Source organism: Corvus cornix, chromosome 3, assembly GCF_000738735.6.
Source record: "Corvus cornix cornix isolate S_Up_H32 chromosome 3, ASM73873v5, whole genome shotgun sequence".
NCBI lineage: Eukaryota > Metazoa > Chordata > Aves > Passeriformes > Corvidae > Corvus > Corvus cornix.
Window position 1 is genome coordinate 37074418 of NC_047056.1, and position 21125 is coordinate 37095542.

Genomic DNA, 21125 nt, shown 5'->3' on the forward strand with positions numbered 1-21125 from the left:
AATTTGCCTAACAGAGCATAAACTGAAGAAATGGAAGTAACCTGTGAGTTTTCAAATGGTTATCACACCATAATGCTCTCCTCTTCTCCCTTTTAAATTTTCTTCCTGCTGTGATCTAATATAGGGAAAACAGCTACACAAACTCTGCATGCCTGCCAGGACACAAGTCCTCTGTGTACACATACTTTAATGGCAAAATGCATAGCAGAGCTCCTGTTAGCCTCAATGCTTGTCCCAACACAGCAAAGTGTTTATACAGCAAGGTGAGGAGGATGACAGCAGTTCGAGAGAGGCATGCATAATCTGGGAAGGAGTTGGAAAGATGGAGAGCAACTGCCCAAGTTCTGCTGAGAAACAGTTCAGGCTCGCTCCTTTTTCCAGAGACATGAAATATTCAGGGAGGAGGGAGAAGAACTTAAACACGTATCAGTACAAAACTCCTTAGAGATGTAACATTTAGAGACTGCAGGGCTTGATGCTGAGAGTAGGTATTTATTTGGGAAGAATAAACCCCTTGAAGTTAAGCACTTCTGTTCCAAGCTTCTAAAGAGATCCTCAAAAAATACATCAGGGTGAAGTACATCAGTTATCTCGGGTGCAGAACATGAAGTTCACAAAAATAGCTCTGGAAGGCAAGTTGCTTCTTTCCAAAATGCCAAGTGTTGCTGTTCAACTGTTTCCCACACAGATTTTTGTACTTTAATACATTCACATACATACATATAAATATATATAAAGAACAATCATATGCAATTTGCTTGGGAACGAATAAAATAAAGAGCTGCATTAAGATACTCAAGGCATCGATGACTTTATCGGAGTTCAGTCCCAGAGTTCAGTCCTGGGGACCACTGAGTCCCTCTGTTTCCTTTTTTACTTTATTACTTTAACTGGGTCCATTAACCTAAAGAGTCACTTGCACTGACAACAGCAGCACCACACACAAGTAAAATTTAGGGACTAAGAAAGACAGTAGGATTAAACAGGGAAAAAGTTACAAGGAAGTATACTGAATGTAAGCAGGATGTGGGCTATGCTGTCACACTAACAAAAGCAACCTGGACAGTTCCTCAAAAACAACTGAGGTGAATAACCACAAAGGGTGTAGGACACACAGCTATATCACGTGGTCAAAGACAATTTAATATTTGTTTTCATGGGCAACATTAAGTGCTTAATCAAAGGTAACCAGACCCACACGTTACCGCCATCTGGTACTCCACAAAAAACAATCCCCCTACAAACATGCTTGCACAAAGTCACTTCAGTGACTTGGAATTCTGCAAAAGTACAGGTGGTTTGTTAAATTACTGATTCTGAATGTTTGCAACAAACCAAGCCTTCACAAATATAAACATACCTACATATGTCCGTAAGTAGAGATGCTTTTGCATTTAAGACACATGAAATTCTGTACAGAACAGTCATGGACCATTTGGGGCAACTGTACATTTGAAGTAAAGAGATCAGAGTCAGTCTAGTTAAGCCATTGATCCTCAATGCACAGCTTATGAGAAATCTTTCAAGGGTGAGATCCACACCATCACTCCTTACACAGGGAATTACCCATTAAAAACTACAGAGGCAGCAGGAGCAGTACAGCAGGATATTGCCACCTGCATTGTAATACTTAGCCACCATCAAGGGCACACTGATCACCTCTGCACTGGGTATTTCAGGAACAGATCCAATGCGAGAGTAGCTACTGAGTTCTTCAGTGGTTATTATAAAAACATTTCTTTTAGAAGAGCCCAAAGAAATGGGGGTATGGAAGGCGGCTGACAGGATTATTCAGGAGCTGGTACAAAAACAGGGTTGCTGTTTTAAATTGTGCTGGGAGTCCAAACATTCTCTTGATAAGAGATAGGCTTCGGAAAGAAGGCCTCTCCTGTGAAGACTAGTGGCTTATACTTGTCAAGCACTGATTGCCCTCATCTTGTTTTAAGAACTATAAATTACACTTGTAGCAACACAAAGGGTCAGCACAAGGTACAGGAACTGCTTATACAGTCTCAACAGACAAAATACTTCCCCTGCATCCAAATCACGTTTATGTGTGAGGCAACACAGAAACATGGATCACATTTACTTCAAAGCTTCAAATATTTAATCCTCCTATTCTTACCCACGAGTTGCAAAGTTAGACGACAAAAGTATCACCTCCTAACTCCAGTTCTGCAACAGACAAACACATCTCCAACACATAAGCAGTTGTATCCAGGCAGAGAAGTTTCATATCCTCTCAGCAGACTTAGTAACATGACCAAGTCCATTTCTATATGCAAGATCAAATCCTTCATGTATATAGGATTAGAAAGCAGTGTGGATTTTGTTGATTTTTTCCTGTACTTATCCATCCCCTCTAATACAAAAAGCTACAGCCGTTCAGAAGACACTAGTGAAATAAGCCTGGAAAGATCCCTCTTGCTGCTCCCCTCTTACCTCCCCTGGTAGAGAGCTTGTTAAAGTTACATAGCAAATCCACAGAACAGCCAACACCAGAACCAAAACCTGCCACTTCCCCAGGCTCCAGCTTTCAACACAAACTGGCACTTTTCATACTCATTTGCCTTCTTGCCCATGCTCAAGTTTTCTTTGCAACATCTTTTTAAAGGCCACACATAGGAGAGCAGAGAGGGAACGGACACATCCCACAAGGACCTTCAGCGGAAACAGACGATGCAATAGGTATAAATGCTCCTGTACAACCCAGGATGTATGTGCTGATCTAACGCACTCTGTTTTCCCTTCCTTTCTCTATTCCCCAAGAAATGCAAGTCAAGTAGTCAGCAGCCTGGATGGTTCTGTACTATAAACTACAACTTTAGCACCAAGTGGGCAGTATTACCTGCATGTGCACACAAATATACATCTCTCCTATCATTCTTACCCAAGAAGGAATTAAAGGCACTGATAGATGCTACAAAGATATCAATCGAAAGATAAAAATCATCAGCACTGGAAAAAGGGTAACTTTCTTTCCTCACTCCCATGTAACAACCTCTTTATATTTTTTGGAATTGAGACTGACATTTTAGTAATTGTGGGCAGCATCTTTAAGCTTTTTCCTAGGAGTTTAATTCCTAACTTGTGTGGCTTTGTTGTTTTGTTTATTAAAAAAAACCCCAGAAAGTGCAGCTACAGAATAACACAGAATTTGTGGCATCAAGAACCTTAAAAAAAAAATAATTGTGGAAAACGGCAGAGACAGGGCATGAATCACTGAGCTGAGAAATACACCATGGTGACAGCACTGCTGGTTTACAAGTGCGACTTTCACCACTGAGCTGTGGGCTGGTAACAAATTTTCTACTGTCCCCAAAACCCCAGTATAAATACTTCTAACATGGTGCCACTTTCTGAGCAGCTGTATGGCCCCTGCTGGAGACAACCCTGTTCTACTCGGCGGGTCTGAGCCCTGCTGCCCACGCTGCCACAGATGCAGCAGGTATACGGCACACATCACACACTCTTTGTGCTTCCAAGTCACACGACATCAGCCAACAGCACTGACCTCCTCCATGAGGAAATCCAAAAGCTTCCAGTACAAATCACAAGACATTGTTAACTGTGCTGGAAACAAAAAGTGCCATTCACCTGATTACAGCTCCAAGTGAGCTGTTAGGTTTTTGTATCTTCTGTGACAGGAGACAGTCTCCTTCAGCTAGGCCATTTGCATATTTTTAATTAATATGAAGCAACATCACTATGCTCTTTGAATACTAAGGAAACATTAAACAGAAAAAGACTCATAAGGTCTTTTTTTAACCTCTAAGTATTGATTTAATTTGTCTGTATTCTATCATATGACACTGAAGAGTACGAAGTAGCTGAATTTCGCCTTTATGAAAATCGCATCCCAAAACTGGAAATGACAATATGACAATGCAAACAAAAGATGTAGCCACACAAGACAGAGATACACAGGATATTAATACTTAGTCATTAAATATTGTTTAATGGTTCTTTCTGTAGAAAATAGTTTAACTGAAGAATGAATGTGGCAGGGAAGCTTCCAGATTTATTATGCAAAGAAAACCAACTCCTGCCCTAAAGAGCTAACACCCAACACCTTAAACACAAAATAAATCTCATAGCTGAGATGTGGTTGGCATGGTTCCAAAAAATAAGATGCCAGCTTCAGTGAAAGATGTACCTACACAGGAAACAACCAGACATGCAGATGCCAGGTAAAAACCCAGATAAACACAGTGACAGCTTTACCCATGTATCAGCAGTTCCATTCTACATCAGTTTTCACTCACCTTTGCCTCATGATAGGAGTGTTCAGATGTATTTTGCCACAACATGAACTAAGAATACTTTCAGCCTCCTCATTCTCCCTGACCATTAGTCCTCTAAGAGCCTGATTTAATTTGAGAACTTCAGAGAATAAAAGCCTTTATCACAGGCACTAGATTTATCAAGCCCAGTAATAAAGGGAGGTTTCATTTTGGACCTGATTCAAACCCTGTTGAAGCCAAAAGAAATCCCTCAACAAGTTTCAATTGTCCTTGTTGTTTAGCAAACGTTATGACTCCAAAGCAGCCAAATGTGATGTAACTAATCAATGATCTTGTATTCTCAGCACCTAAAGCCAGGGCTAGTCAAAACCACCTTAAACATCCCGCAAAATCATTCAGAGACAGTGTTTGACCTGACTGCATTTACTTTACTGGATGGCAAGTGTGCAGGTGTTAACAGTTCCTAAACATGCTGCTAAGAATGCCCAGGAATATTTTTATAAATTTTGCGCCAAACTGAGCATCAGATACATCAACAGCTACCTGGATTTTCCACAACATCTCTGAACAACTGCAAGTGCCCAAGTCCTTTTAAAAGCGTGGCTTTGAGCATTTCTCCTGCTTACTTTAAATATTTTTGATACACTTTTACAAGGCTTAAATTCAAACTGAAGCTCTTCTCTGCCTCCTTCTTGGGTGAAATGCAATATTTATGCACACATTCAGAGGCACAGACACGTAAAAAACATCCAGTAACACAGAATCACAGAATTAACCCCTGACCAGCCACCTGTAACTTGAAGGGGGGAACCTCAAAAATGATTTAAGTGCAAGTGTAGTCTGCTTGCAGGCAGAACGCTTCTAGACCTTCCAGAAGTGCAAAGCAGCATCTGCAGTAATAGTCTTTTCCAAAGTGCTCAAAAACATGGTAAGAAGAGGCAAACTACGATGTGTGAAGACATGGATTGTGTGGAGACAGGGAAAGAAACAGGACCCAGTTTAACTTTCACAAAGTAGCTGTCACTTGAAATCACGAGCCATTTCTACAAAAAGACTCCTCCCAAATACGTTTCTTTCCCTGTCTTTAACAGCAGGTTTTAAGTCAAGTCTTACCCTTTTTCAGATAGGTGAAAAAACCTGCATTATCTGCCAACTGAATCGGCATGGGCAAACCTTCAAATCCACCTGGATCCTGCTGGGGAAATGCGACTGAAATTTAACTTTGTTGGTCCAGTTAAAAGGAAATCTAGTGCACATCAGAAGTTTTTCAGATGTTAATCAACAGTCCCACATGCAACTGAAACCAGTGTGCTTGTCTTTGCCTGCAACTCCGAACCTTCTGGCAAGTAAACCCTCTCTAAGTGACCTCTAGCTCTGACTTCTTTCCAGCCTAGAACTGGTTAATTGCCTTTCCCTGTTCCTGTTATTTATGCTACAATAGAAACCTCATGCCAGGTCAGCCCTTTTGCAAGAAGCAGAAAATTATTTCAGTGTAAAGCTCTTTGTGGCAGAATATAACACGACAGACAGAAGAGCGGAAGGTCAAAACAGTGGCGTAAGAAGTAAAAAGGCTTTCAGCTCAAGTTGAAGAACAGACCACCAGCAGGACCATAACCCAGCATCTCCTGACTGTGGGCTCACTACAGCTGTTAGCCTGCTCTGCTTGGCTCCTAACACATAGCTTATGTGCCTTTTCAGCAAATCCATCACATTATCAAAGGGGGGGGTCTTTGCAGCATCTTCATCCTTGCCACAACACACAGTTATTCTCATTCATTTCCATTTCTTCCTTCTCTGACTTTACCTTGGACCCTACCTCATCTCTGCATCAAGGCACTGGAGGAAGACAGGGGAAAAGCAGGAAAACGAAGTGAGTCAGCAGTTTCTGAGCACACACAGGCATTAGTCAGAGGTGATCAAGGTACTCACCACAGTCAGATGTGAATGAGCCTAGGACCACCAAATAACAGACTGGTGAGCAAACTTTCCCAAATGCCTGAAAATGAATCACTGGGCAAGGCAACCCCACAGATAAAGCACTTCAGGGAAAAAAAATATTCTCAGCTGCCACATACCAGTCCTGAAAGGCAACAAAGCAGACAGGGTACTGTCCTGTCACATTTCTAGTTTCCTTACAAAAAGCCCACTGCATTCAGTACAGCTGAATCAAACACACCTGATGAGACATTTGCCTTGACTGGTATAATGTTTTCTCTAATAAACAAGGCCCACAGTTGCAAAAGCTCTTCCTGAGTAAAGTACATGCACAGTGCACTACTATGCACTGTTACCCTCCTGCTCATCTGCTCCCTTATCAGGACACACCGACAGCAGTAGTAGTGATGCCACTAGTCAGGGAAGTGGCATGCCACATCACACAGTGGAAATTTGAATTTTTAAAATTTAAGATCAAATTACTAATACAAGTTCTAAGGGCCACAAGTGCTCATTTGCAACACAAGAACAGTACCTTGCTAGCCTCAGCACAGCTGTGACAGTGTCTTCCTGCACAAAGAGATTTGAAGGGGAGTTGTCCCCAGTCTTCACCTTCCAGCAACAAAATCAAGGGTGCACAACACAAAAAATAATCCACCCCTTTCAGCAGGGCAGAGTACAGCCCTAGGATTCTCATCCATCACCTGTGAGAGAACCCTTCTCCTATAAAACTCTTCTCTGTTATAGTACAGTAAGCCCATTAAACTGTGAGTGATGCACAACCATCACTCCAGGAGAGCACACCTCACTCGAGACAGATGGACACTGCTTCAGTGCCCTGCACTTGAGCTGGACAGAGCAAGACTTACCGTAAAAACAACCTCCCCACCAAAATGACACCTACTGAGTTTCAAGAAACACAGTTAATTACTGTGCTCTGGGCACAGCATTCTCTGTTCTGTGACTCTGAGCAAGTGCTAACCTCTCTGTGCAATTTTTCCACTCCTAAAATATGTTACTTTCACCTTCTTGTGAGGCACTTAGTAAAATCTGTTAAAGTGCTTGCCAACAAGACAACTAAACTTTACTTAAGAGCAACCTTTATTCATAAGCAGCTTGCAATACCTTCTCTCTTCTCTGCAGGCTTCCTAAGATATTCTTCCATATGAAACCTGGCCCTGTCATCCATAAAACACAGGTAAAGTTTCATTTTTGATACAGCTTATTCAGGCATTGTTAATGCAAAACATTAATAGGGAAGAGCAAAGCTACACGTATTTACACAAATTTCTAAAGTGAATAAATATGTGTTTTAATCCATAGTATTTGGAAAACCACAGCATTGTATCAAATACAAGCAGGTAGAGAAAGTCAGAAAATGACAGCAAACATTTAAGCACGTCAACTATTCTAGTGATCCATGCAGTCAGTCTTTACACAGAAGTAGTCCTGGCATATTTAAACAGACCTCTGTACATTCACACCAATCTTTACATCCTTCACATGAGAAGTTCGAGGAAAAAAAGGCTGAAAAGTTCGGCTTAAGTTGTTTCACAACAGTTTCTCTACTCCACCAGTTTTTAATTCTTTTGCTACTCACTCTAGTGTGAAGTCATTATCAGTACAAGCTCAGGCTACAATCGCCTGGTACAACTTCCTGGGTTGGAGGCATCACTGTTTTAAAATAAATGTTTGGGTTTTTTTTGTTTGAGAGTTTCTGGCATCCTTCTACCTTCTTGTAAAGCATTTTCAGTTTTCATGTAGCAGCAGGGTTGCTCTCTCCCACACAAGCACCTGCACAAGGTACATCATTCTTAGATGTCTGCAAAGGGACTCGAAACACAACTTTTAGAAATGTGTAACAAAGATAAAGACCAGAAGTCTTGGTGTGACATTGTTGAAACAGACTCTTTCGTGGGTTGTCTTTTCAGCCATTCGAGTGAGTGCTCACTTGTTGAAATAAATGCTAAAAAGCATTACTTGTTATTTAAATAATCTTCACCACACGGTATCAGGCGACACACCTTAAGTCAGTTTACAGTCATTATTTAATTCGGCTTAAATATCTTTATGAAGAGACGCCGACAAGTGAAAGGCAGCGCTCCTACAACACGTGAGCACATCACCACGGAGGCAGACTGCCCCTCTCCCCCGCCTCAGCTCACGGACTCCCGGGTACGGCGGGCGGAGCAGCCGCCACGACCGACCCACGCCCGCTCCGGACCCCGCCGGGGCACGCCGCGCCCGCTCGCTGCGGACCGGCGGCAGCGAACAGGCGATGGCACCCGCCCGTTCCCAGGGCAACCGCACCGCCCGCCCCATCCCCGGCCGCCGCCAGCCCTGCCGCGCCGAGCGGGCGGCACCGAAGGGAAAGTGGAAGGGGCGGCACGCCCGCCCGGCGCGGCAGAGGGGCGCTCGGCGGGGCTGGGCCGCCGTAGCTCCGCCGTTTCCACGGAAACCCCGGCGCGGACAGCGCTCGCCACACAAAAGGGGCCCGAAGGCGGCAGGAAAATTCTCGGCGGCCGCGGGCGAAACGGCGCGGGTCCGGGCGGCGGGGGAGACCCAGGCGGAGGACGAATAAATCAGGAAACTTGCACTCGCAGCCCGCCTCTCCCGCACGCCCGCCGGCGGCTGCCGGTCCCTCGCCTCACCGCCACGGCGCGCCGGGGGGCGGCAGCGCCGCGGAGGGGCTGGCTCGGGGCTGGTTTTTCCGCCCGGGGCAGCACACCGGGCGGAGGAGGGAGGGCGGCCCCGCACCTGCGGAGCGCGGAGGGCGCCAGGGGAAGAGCACGTACCTGGCGCCGGCGGGCCTGGGCACGCGTGCCGCGCTGGGGCGCCGGGAGCGGGCGGCGGCCGAGCCGCACCGGCTGCCACTACTTTGCACGCGGCGGGAGCGGGCGGGCGGCTCGGGCGGCTCGGGCGGGGCCGCCAGGCTCCACCCGCCGGGCGGCTCCACTCCGGGAACAGGGTCCCCCTCTCCTTCCCTCCCCGCCGTCAGTATGTCACTTCCTCCTGGGGCGGCGGGAACCGGCGACCCCTCCCCGTACCTCCGTCGCTCGCCCTCCGGGGCGCCGCCGGAGCGGAGAAGGAGAACTCCCGCTGCCGCGCCACGTTTGAGGAAGGGCGGCGGGCTGCGAGGAGCGAGTGGGAGCCGGGGAAGCGGCGGCCCGGGGAAGGGGCGCGCGTAGCGCCCGTCCCCTGAGGGACGCTGGCGCTGATCGCCTCTGAATGCTCGTCATCCCTTACCGGGCCAAACGCGGGGTGAAGGTGGAGAGGGGGCTGTCGCGGCGTGATGCGCACCTGTGACTAGCTGACCCTTCAAGTAGAAACTGGGCAACAAAAAACAACTCCACGGCCTGAATGCTGTGGAAATAGATACATGCCGTGGCAGCCATCCAAGCACCGAGTACCCTGTACAGTATTCACTCTATGTGACAACGCAAACATTTGCTGCCAGGCTCTGATTGCGGAGTGAAAGGCAGCTTCCATGAATAGAGAACAGCAGGAACTGAGTCTGTTATAAACACCCAAAGCATTGGAAGGTGATGGTGGCTGGGATGACACATCACTGGGACAGCACTGTCAGCTCCTGGGTGCGTGGTTACACCAGGGCTGGAGGGCTCCCGTGGCTGGGGGCTGGCAGGCAATGAGCTGGATAGAGCAAAGCCCTGTTACAGACCCGGTCCGTACCAGCCACGTAGAATCCCTTTACCCTCAATGTAAGATGAGCTCAAAGTAAACACTTGTCATGGTTTAATTCCAGTCAGCAACTACTGGCTAGGCATCAGTCAGCGTCTGCTGAGGAACTGTACTGTGCATCACTTGTTTTTCTGGGGTTTTATTCCTCTTTCTCCATTTCATTACGTTTATCATTACTGTTGCTATTATCATTAGTGCTATTGCTCTTAGGGAGCAGCAATAGCAAGGCTGGTACTCAAGGGAGGAAAAGCCTGGAGCTGAGGGTAGCCACACCACAGGCAGTGTACTTGCTAGCCAGAGCACTTTCCCACAATACCTGAACAGGGCAGTGGCAGCACATTGCAGCTCCACTGACTGTCCTAGACAAGATGAAGCAATGAAACAAGTGTAAAGCTCATACAAAGAGCAGCAGAAGATAAGGCCACAACTGGAAACAGAGCTACAAGAGGGTTGGGAAGCAAGGCAGGAGACCAAACCAAACATGCATGCATCTACTGGAAAGCTCTGAGAGGGACTAAGGGCCCAGACCTGGGCTTAAATGGAGCCCTGGCCCATGGGCCATGTGTGTGGGTCCCAGGTGAGGCTGGTCAGGGCTATCAAGATGTAGCTGTGCCATCAGTGCCCTGACAGGTTCCTGATGATGGGGTGTGTTGAGTGTACTGTTCAGGTGCTCAAGATTGAGTCACCTTCTTCCCATTTGGTCATGAAGGAGTTGCATCCAGCTCACTGCCATTCTCAGGCCAGTGGTTTAGCTGCTGAACTGCTGTGTGGAGAGAGATTGGTAAAGGGAATTTCCCCAGCCATATTTTAAAAGTCTGACCCTGTGGCTGCATTTTGAAAAAGGGATAATTCCAGGCAGAGGTATAAGAAGTAAAATCCATGAATGAAGTACTTAATTATGGAGAGTGGCTGGGTTTGTAGCGCAGCTGTGTCCAAAGCATCCCTGACCACCTACTTGAAGCACCTTTGTGTACTACAAGTACAGATTCTTGGGGTGTTATTCCGAGGTATCTTACTCAGCACCTAGATGTTATCTTGACAGCCAAGGGTCCAAAAGTCAGGCACCCTGATGCTGTGTGTGGTAGTTTCTGAACATCTTTTATTTAGCTTTTCTTGAAACCAAACTCTTGCAGCTGGTTATTTGTATGTTCTGATTTTCTGTGAGGCCATAATAAAAGTCTGTCTTCTTGCTTTCATTAGTGTTAAGCTGCAGCTGAATGTAATAGGTTTTATGGATGCTTTACACCTGAGAAAACTTTCCATTGGAGAGGTGAATTCTGGTTTTGATACAGTACATCTATTTGTCAAAAGACTAACCAGGAAAACATGAATAATAAAACCCTCTTATTTAAGTTGGGGATTAAAAGGTAGGTCTTATGAAGCTGTAGATACCATGGTAATGACTGAGAGTGAAGAACATGTAGAAAAAAATACTTCTGTGTTAAGAGCAGGTCTTGTGATGTCCTCACTGAGTATTTTTTAGGTAGTGGAACAAGAAGGATAAAAAGGAATCAGATTCTCTTTCTGTAAGCTCTGCCCTGCAGAGCACTGAATGGAGAATGGCTCAGGTTTGTCATTTCTTGTTCTGAGTGCTTGGTTTGCAACCTCAGTGCAGTTTTTTTCCTTGTTGCTGGTGGGTATGCAAATACTTTATTTGCATTGGGCAAGATTCAAGAGTTGAGTCAGGAACTTACTTGATGGATGCCTCCCAGCTATCCATCACTGTGTGAAATGGGTGATTTTCAGTGAGTTTTCCTGTAAGAAATAAACATAACAAAAACATGATAACAGCAATAACAAAACAAAACCACAGAAACAAACCCCAAACCACCCCCTCTAGTTCCAGTCGGTGAGGTATCTCTCATGGCTGAAGCAAAATTAACTGCTTGCTGGTTTTCACAGCTGGACCTCAACCCTGCTCATCACATGCACTTTTAAACGACTTGTGAATTCGACTTCAGAAATTTTATTGCAGGCAAAAGCTTGTTTGTCCTGGAAAGTTCTGCAGTGCTGCCTATGCCAGCCTAGAGAGAAGAGGCAACACCCCTGCTGCTGATGCTGCCAAACTGAGAGGGTGGATACTAACATAGGGATACACTATGATACACTTCCATGAGCAGCTGAGCTCAGGAAGTCAAGTTTGCTCTTGCTGCATGTCTTATGGCTAGAATCTCCAATATATAATAAGGCGTGGGTTATAAAAGGCAATTTCCTGCATTTAAAAACATTCATAATGGTCCTCTTCTGTGTAGACTGAATGTAATAAAGGCTGAACTGCAAGCTTTCCCTCTGTGCTGGCAATAACAGGAAGTCTTTCCTGTGCTTGGCTTATCCGTCTTTATGAAAACTGTGGGAAAGTAATTGTGTCTGAGATCTCTGCTGCTTTTTGGGGATTGATTAAAATCTGCTAACAAGGTCAGGAATTGTAGTAAGGACTGATGTGTGAAGTATGACTACACAATCCTTTTCCACTAGGAAACCACATGAAAATATCTATACCTAGGTCAATATATGCTGACAGTTTATTTAAGTATGCAACCAAAAATGAGCGGTATTGATGCAATGCATTGTTGGAATGATAGAAGTCCTAATGTAGATGCAGGTGTACCAGTTTAAATAGGCCAGTGGAGGAGTGGTGTTGAAAATCAGACCCACTCCCTGTGTAACTAATTTTTCTGGGTGAGTTTTTCAAGTGTGGACTAACCCCAGCTGTGACACCTGCCATCTTCTCCTCTACCTCAGCTGTACAGTGGATCCACTGTTTTTGTATAGAAACTCCCACTTCCTTTCAAAGAAGCCACGATACTCACACATGGAAACATTCTGTTAAAACGAAACCCTGGGGCCACAGTTAATTTTAGAATAGACTCATTCTTTAGTTGAATAGGCATTAGCAAAAGAGCTAATGTGTGAGATGAGTTACAGGAATTTAAGCTCCAGACTGTCCAATTTGACCCTTTACAAAGTCTAGTCCATACAGAAAAAATACTGACTGAGATGCCAAAACCCTTTTCTTTGAACATGTTTATTCTTTCAGCATGCTTTATTTTCTGCAACAAGTATTAGATTACTAATCAATTACGTAAATTCTTTACAATTTTTAAAAATTACCATTCTGTCGCTGTTGTCCCCAGGGATGGCGAGAATCACGACACAGAATCCAAGTCTAGGATAAAATGGAATTATTTAATTAATTATCACCTCATTTATATAACTTGGTTCACAATAGAGAAATGACATTATTGGGTGCTTGACCATACACCTCCCAGAGTGATTGGCTGAATGCTACGACGCCTATTGCAAAATATTTTCTTCAGTGAACCAAAACAAGACCATGCAGGTGCAAGATAGAGAGTTAGTTTACAAAACCGTCTTTCACTGTGTCTCAGCTAAAGGATGAGAAAGGAAGACTTCACAAAATGCTTCAGCAGCTGGAAAATTCCACTGTTCCTGCTCTTTAGCATCCACACCATTCATTTAATAAATACCAAGGATCCTACCATATAAAATGTTTTCCGAATTACTCATTTCAGAATTACACCGAATATTTTCACATCTGCTGACATCCACAAAATAAATACTCCTTACACATGTACAAATATTATTTCTGTAGCTGTTTTAAATATTCAACTTGAGCCTGCCTATTAGGAGGAGAGGATCCTTTGTTTCTCTTTACACGTGTATCTAATACAAACATCACAGATTTGTTTTTCTTGTTTTCTTAAAGCTTGATTAAAATGAAGACTTCTGCGTGGACCACTTTGGGCCTAAACTTGGTGACTCAGGTGACTGGCTTTAGATAAACCTACATGTGCAGGTGGCAGAGCAGATATTCTAGACACACACACACACACAGACATGCATGCACACACATTCACACACATACAAACACCTACCCCATGACAGGAGGAAATCTTGCAGCTCTGATTAAATGTGGTTCAATGTGACAAAACGGTGAGGGCTTCAATGGCACCTTGGAAATGCAGAGATGCAAGGCATGGTCATGGGTGTACGCAGGTGGAATTCCTCTAAGACCCTAGAGGAAAGATCACTTTGGAGCTGCAAAGGTAAGGGTTGTTTAGAGGGTACTCAGGAAACTGCGGAAAAGCTCAGATAGGAAGCTGCAGAAGAAAAATTTTGGTCCGAACATTTGGAAGCTGGAGTAGCACAGACCCTCTAAAAACAAATGCTGTTTATGCACAACTCTGTTTACATCAAGGAAGCACGGCACATTGGCTGCTCTCCAGGTCTTCAAGGGCAATACCTAATACGCATATGTAGTTACACAGACATTTACAGTCAGAAACAAATCACACAATTATTCTTGTTGCTTGCATATGTACATTGCCTCACCTAGAAGAGGAAATAACTACTTCAGTACAATGAGGACAAGGCTGCTTTATGCCACAGTAGAGTGTAGAGATGAGCTGTGTGAGCCTGCCATTTTGAGCTTTGTACAAATTTACATAAAATGGTAATCCCTGCAATAAGTGTGCTGCTCTTGATCTAGCTTGTAATTAATTCTGTAGCAGTGTCCTCACCCTGTGAATGGCTATATCCTCACCCCGCCCATAAAAGACAGCAGCTTTAAGCCACACTTAGAGCACTCATCTTCACTCTGCCAGGTAACAACTCGAGCTCCATTGTCAAATTTACATTGAAGTTAGCATTTGATTATCTGTTCAATCACACAGAATTGGAAAGGTCATTTAAAAAAACTTTTAAGAAGAGCCAGGAAAAATACTCTTCCTTATACATTGCTCACTGAAGAATGTGTTGCTTGCTGCAGCTCTTCTCACCAAACCCGCACTACTCTGTCCATACTGGAGACACAAGACAGGACTCAACTCTTGTCTTATCAGCTGTAGCCGTCTCCATCCCATGTTCTCCTATGTGCTGCTTTTGTAAAGACAGGTTTATCTGATGGGATAAAGGGAGCTATTTCCCAAGAAGGGTCTATTTCCCAAGAAAATTAATGGGATAAACCATGGTTTGAGTGCTAGGAAATAATCACTATGCAACAGTCTTTATATAGGGTCTTTATATGGTTAGTAGGTGCAATTTTTTCAATTTCTGTGTAGTCTCATGTATTTGAAGAGCAGATTTGGGTCAGTTTTTATTCTGTATACTTTAGTAGAGCCCACTAATGATTCATAAAGGTCCTACACTTTAGAGACATTGTGTGAAGTATAGTTCTTGGTCACTCAAGGGTTAAATTTAGTAGTACACCTTATAGACAAATATCTGTGGCAGCAAATTTGACTCCTCAAAAATGGAGATAACTGGCATTCTGTACTGTTGCTTTCTTTCTCAGAATAAGCCAGTTGTTGATGAAATAGATTTTTAAATAAAAAGGCATTAGCTAAGAGCTGATTGGGTAAAAGATGGATACTTACAGTTTTTATAAATGTCTGTTACACACATTAAGGAATGAAAAAATTTGGAACATCATTTTTGGTACTAAATTGCAGAAAGAGATTGCATGATACTTGATAACAGGAAATACAAACAGCATTAGCAGGTCAGGACTTAGAGAAAAGGAGTAAAAGATCCAGGTAAGATCTTGTACTGGTTTTGCCTTGGGCCGTCAAATATTTGTGATGTGACTGAAAAAATACAGTACAGTACAGACTGCTTTATCCCACTAAATGGAGCAAATCTGTGTTCTGTGTGAAAAGAGTACAGGATACTGTATTTCCTCTAATTTCTTCCTGTTGACCTTTCTTGTCCACTGAATTGATGGTTTAGGGAACCTACATATTTCCAGTGTCCCAAGAGGGGAAAGGTCTTAGCTTTTAATTTTTTACAATTTGGCCTGATCTTGCTCCCAGTGGCATTTCCTTGATTTCAGTAGATGCAGACACCATTTCAGAACTGGCTGTTGAATAAGGATACTGTATTAAGAAAATTACTAACTTCCAGAGAAAAGGAAAATAGTTCCTGAATCTAAAACTCTTAAACCTTAAAACAGAAGTGTTTTTACATAAAATAGTTGAAAATCTCATGAAGATGTCTGATCATCTCTTGGCAGCAGTTGCACAAAAAGAAAAGTGTCCACCAAATGGAAAGAAGACTGGACACCTGGGAGAAAAATGACAGAGTAGTTCTCAGAAGCCCAGGCCTCATAATGCTTAGGGTATTTCAAACACCACAGTGCTCATAGGACTGTCTGTAATGAAAAGAAAATGTTGTTGAAAGAGTGATGTTATACTTTCTGAAGTGAAATTGCCTCAATGTGAAAGATTTTCTGTGTGCCTTGCTGGTTTCTACTAATCATTTACCTATGAATACTAACCATAGTGTTTTATACATGTTTGGTTCCAGTTCTGTATCATGTTGTGCTGTCCTGCAGCCTGTTCATGGGGCAAAATTTAAAAGGATTTGCCAGGGATCTAAGAAAGGCATGTAATCCAGGGATACATTTTGGTAGAAGCAAACCAGGTAATATTGCCACACCATTTCAGAGGCTCTTTGTAACCATTATCAGACACAAAAGATCAGGCCATTTCTGTAAGCTTGCTTTTGCCTGCCGCTGCTCCCATGCAATGTCTGTATTCTTGTCTGCTTCAGTCCTATGTATGGCTTCCAGCACAAATCACAGCAGCCCCCAGCAGTGTTTCAGTGTAAGGGCCCTGGTTCTCTGTGTATGCTAGAAATCCGTCCTTCCATCATTTTGGTTTGTGTTGGATGGGACCTTAAAGATCTTTTAGTTCCAACCCCCAGCCATGGGCAGGGACTCCTTCCACTGGACCAGGTTCCTCAGAGCCCCATCCAGTCTGGCCTTGAACACTTCCAGGGATGGGGCATCCACACCTTCTCTGGGCAACCTGTGCCAGTGCCTCACCACCCTCACAGTGAAGAACTTCTTCCTGATATCTAATCCAAATCTACCCTCTTTCACCTTAAGGTAAAGGTAAGGTTCCCTCTTATGCCTCACTACATGCTATGTAAAAAGTCCCTCCCCAGTTGTTTTGTAAGCCCCTTTCAGGTGCTGAAAGACCTCAATGAGGTCTCCCTGGAGCCTTCTCTTTTCCAGGCTGAACAGCCGCAACTTTCTCGGCCTGACTTCACAGGAGAGGAGCTCCAGCCCCGTGATCAATATTTTGGCCCTCCTCTGGACTGGCTCCAGCAGGTTCATATCATTCCTATATTGGGGGTTGCAGAGCTGGATGCTGCACTCCATGTGGGGCCTCATGAGAGTGGAGTACAGGTGGAGAATCACTTCCTTTGACCTGCTGGCCATGCTGCTTTGGATGCAGCTCAGAGTCCATCTTTGCTTCATGGCACAAGCTGCCCCATGATATCTTCCTCCATTCTGTTCTTTGATTCTGTGAAAAGCAAGCCGAGGCTAAGGGATAGCTAGGGGTATGACAACAGGGCATGGAGCTAGTCAGCAGTCTGAATCCAGCAAAGGATGGTGGCCAATCAGTCTGTTTATTCAGGCAACTCCTTTGTAGTCAATGTGAAACTGCATTGTGAATTTGCAATTGCAATCCACTTCCTTTGGAAAAAAATCACTGCAATAGATAGTAGATAGCAGGCTCTTACAAATCATTGGCAGGCTGTTCTGAAACCAGTCGTCAGGTTCTTGGAGCATCACATTGCTTGAAACTGCTGCGTCCCTTGTCACTGATTTAATACATTCATCAAATCCGAGACAAAGGCCTTGCTCCAAATACCTCTCCTACAGGAAACTATGCTAAGTGACCTTATGGATAAATGCCCGAATGGCTCAGCCAGAAATTGAGCAGTAGTCCCACTTGGCCCTGAAGGAGTGAACCTTCATGAAATGGCTACCTAAACATGGTACTAAGTTACTAAGGTGGTACCTTAGAACAGTTGCTAAGTGTGGCCTTATCAGAGGGCTTCCTGCTTCACAAATGCCTCATGAAAAACTGTTGGATACAGTACATGGAATGGACTGTTTTCTGAGGAAGATTGACTTTATAGCTCAACATCAGAATTGCTTAACTAGGCATGTTTTTGTATTAGAAAGTGTAAAACCCTCAACAATGAAGTTTTATAGAAAATGCAATAGGAAACACACAAGTACCAAAGCTGACATGCAGTACATGTCAGATAATTTATGTGTAATATATTCAAGACTCATGGGGACAAAGGACCTGGGTTGCTGTTCGGAGGCACCTCTTGCTCTATGGAGAGTCCTCAGTGTCATCCAACTGTCATTTGTCACAGGAGTTCAGGTGCCCCGACCTCAAGCCATCAGTGTTAACAAATAAAGGGCTTGTTGTGCACACAGACATCCTGGTGAGCCCATGTCCTCATCAGCTCCTGAGCTCAGCCCCAGCTGTTTGATGGAGGTTTAGCACAACCATTCTCAGAGTGATTTGACACTATTTAATTTGTATGCTGACTTCCATGCTAGCAGTGTGTTATTAATCCTACAAACCACACTGATTTATATTTTTTCCCAACCTGAATAACATAGCTAATGTCATTTCCTACTCATCAACTCCCAGATGGCTAAGAATCACTGGTCCAGGAAACTGTGAGCTCTAGGATCTGTCAGTCAAGTCACCTGGCAATTCAACCATAAAACAGTCTACATAAGCACTCTACTGCTTCTTACAACTGCTTGTGAACCACAGGTGCCTCAAGTATTAACAATATAATCAACAAAGCCTGCTGCCTCCTAGGCTTGGTATCCATAATGGTAGCATGAATCAGAATTGGCTACACTAACTGCAGTAAATCGACAGCACTGAGCAATCCCATTTCATTAATAAGAGCATCTCATCACCATCTGCTCCTTGGAGACAAATGGCTGCATCTGGCTTCCTAAACATTGCTTTCTCTTGCCACCCCCAGGGACTAGTAGCATTTGAGACATCAGTGACCTCAGTGTCTGAGTTTTTTGTACATTGGAAATGTCTTTTCTGTCCTGATGTCTGATTTTTCCTGTCCTTTTTCTTCGTAACGAGAATCACAAACAGTAAAATAAAATCGAGAAAAGAAAAAAGAAAAGAAGTTTTTTCCAACACAGATAGAATACCAAAACCCATAGCTGAAAAATATCCACCTCATACTAGCACTTTTCCGAGACCATCAGGCAGTGTGATACCATCCTGACAATTGTGATATCATCCTGACAACTATTTAAAAAGTCTGTTGCCAGAGGGATAACTTTCTACTTGGCAGGTATGAAATGCTTTTCCTCTCTTATTTCAAATACCTTATTTAGGCAAAGAATTTAACCCTGAAACCAAATCCCATGCACTGGCACTGGTCAAATGATTGCAATCCTAAGTGGACCTTCCCTCCTGCATTGATCTGTGCCTCGGGGTCTTTCCCCAAATGCTTTTGAAATTATTAAAGCTTCTACAAAGGCAAAGGGTTTTGCCAGTCCTCAGTTTAGTGCAGTGTAAGGGTGTTACATTCACTTACCAAGACACACGGACTTTCAAGCAGCAATGCCCGATGCTTGCAGGAGTCTGCGTCATGTGAGAAAACAAGTGGTGTTTGCACAACCTCATGGTATAGACTTCTGCAGGGAGTGGTAGGCTTCATCCAACAGCCATAAGAGATTCCTGAGCTTCTGTGCTGAATCTGTGTACCACAGATGGAGGGGTCCAGCTGCTTTCATAACATTTGTGGATTTTGCCACTGAGTTTCAGCTCTTCTCTAAATGGAACAGGACCTTGTGGGAATATGATGTGTCTCTGAGAGTAACTTGACCTCTGACTGTGCCTGTTACTACAATAGAGCTCACAGAAGTGAGGTGGGAGGGACGAAATACCAGCCATCTGGGTCATGACACCATTAGGATATGAACAGTCTTTTCCTGACCACTAGAAAATATGAAGCACAATAAGGCTTTGTAAGAACTGCTAAAATATTGCTAATAATACTCCACAGCAAAATGGAGGCAACAAGTAACAGGTTTCGGCAACAGAAGTTATTTAATTCTGTGGATGAACTGTTTTATTCTAAATATCTTTGGGAGTCTAAAAGCCATTTCTGAACTAGGAAATGGAGGCAAACAAATAGACAAGATGCATCTTCCCACAAGAAAGTAGTTCTTGAAAGCCTTGGCCAAATTTTTTTTACTTAAAAGCAATTCAAGTTTGTTTCACTTTTCTTTTAGTTTCCTGTATCCTGAAATTGTGCCTAGAAGCTGGTTATTAAGAGTGTGATTTTGGAAGCAGAATCATCAGTACTTTTAAAATAATTTAAAGAAAATTACTTTGCAGCAAATGGAAGCCAGCACAGTAATGGCAGAGGGAGTGAGTTACCAGAGAGCAAATGCTCAGGAGAGAAAACACAGTAAGGTAAAACTTCCCTAAATTTAGATATCAGCCCTATGATTACCTTGCAGTACTGTGTGTGGCACTCAAGCTGATAAAAATAGAGTTATTAAGAAGATCCCTAAGTGTTTGTGGAACAGTTGATTTCATCATCTTAATTAGACAAGAGCAGAATTCCTTAATGTTGTGTTCTTCTCACTACCTGGGTGACTGCAAATCACTTTGGGAAGGTTGTAGCAGCTCTGTTTGGGGTGATTTGGGGCAGGTGGCAATGGGATGGACCTGCAGCTCTGGAGAGAGGAAACTAGGGCCTGGCCTGACAGGTATCTGGTCAATGTAGAATGTAGGAGCTTTGCCTTCTGATGGCTAAATAATTATCAGGCCATGAACTATAAATAGGTATAGCTGTTTAACTTATGTCAACCTGGTGTAGCACCATGAGTTTCTGTGACACTCAGTACTGGCTTCCACTAGAGGAGACTGCGGCCTTGATCTGTGCTGAGGGGCTTTTCAGCAGACAGACTCTGAGAAATTTCACAGGGGCACTTACAGATGTTACTGGTCTCCTGTCCATCTTTCCTACCCTCTTGGGTTATTGATCCTCTGGAAGACAAAGGAGCAACATGTGCCTGTGTCTTAACTGTCCCAAGGCGTAGGCCAAATTTTCAAGAAGATCACCCCGGAAGGTGAAGTGCTCAATGCTCACCATTCATTGGAAAACGGCAAGTAACAGAAGAAGGGCAGGGCATTCAGAAGAGCACAGGAGTGTCTTCAGCCACTTCAGCAAAATTTTTCAGAGGACATTTGCCAAGGTCCTTGCTGACATTGGATCTATGCAGAAAGGTATAGAAGGTACAGTGACTGACTTCCCACAGTTAGCTCTCCCAAGGAGATGGGAGAAGGCACAGATTGTGCAACAGATCTTGAAATGATTCTGAGTAGGAAAATGTGGCTACAGCATGAGATTTCAAACTCTGTAGAA

At 43.8% G+C, this 21125-nt stretch overlaps 1 protein-coding gene across 3 annotated transcripts in view; it reads right to left on the bottom strand.

Moving 5' to 3' along the window:
• The window catches only part of AGPAT4 (1-acylglycerol-3-phosphate O-acyltransferase 4), an 82635-nt gene extending 66832 nt beyond the window's left edge, over positions 1-15803 (bottom strand). Inside the window, exons 1-3 of one of the 3 annotated variants that reach the window (XM_010391659.4) lie at positions 13775-15803; positions 12990-13044; positions 11573-11633 (exon numbers count right to left, since the gene is read on the bottom strand). The gene's annotated coding sequence lies outside the window, so the exon portion shown is untranslated. Of the gene's footprint in view, positions 1-8974; positions 9056-11572; positions 11634-12989; positions 13045-13774 lie in introns of those variants that run through there. The other 2 variants (XM_039570014.1, XM_039570015.1) reach the window with 2 other exon arrangements.
• Between the last annotated feature and the right edge of the window lie 5322 nt (positions 15804-21125).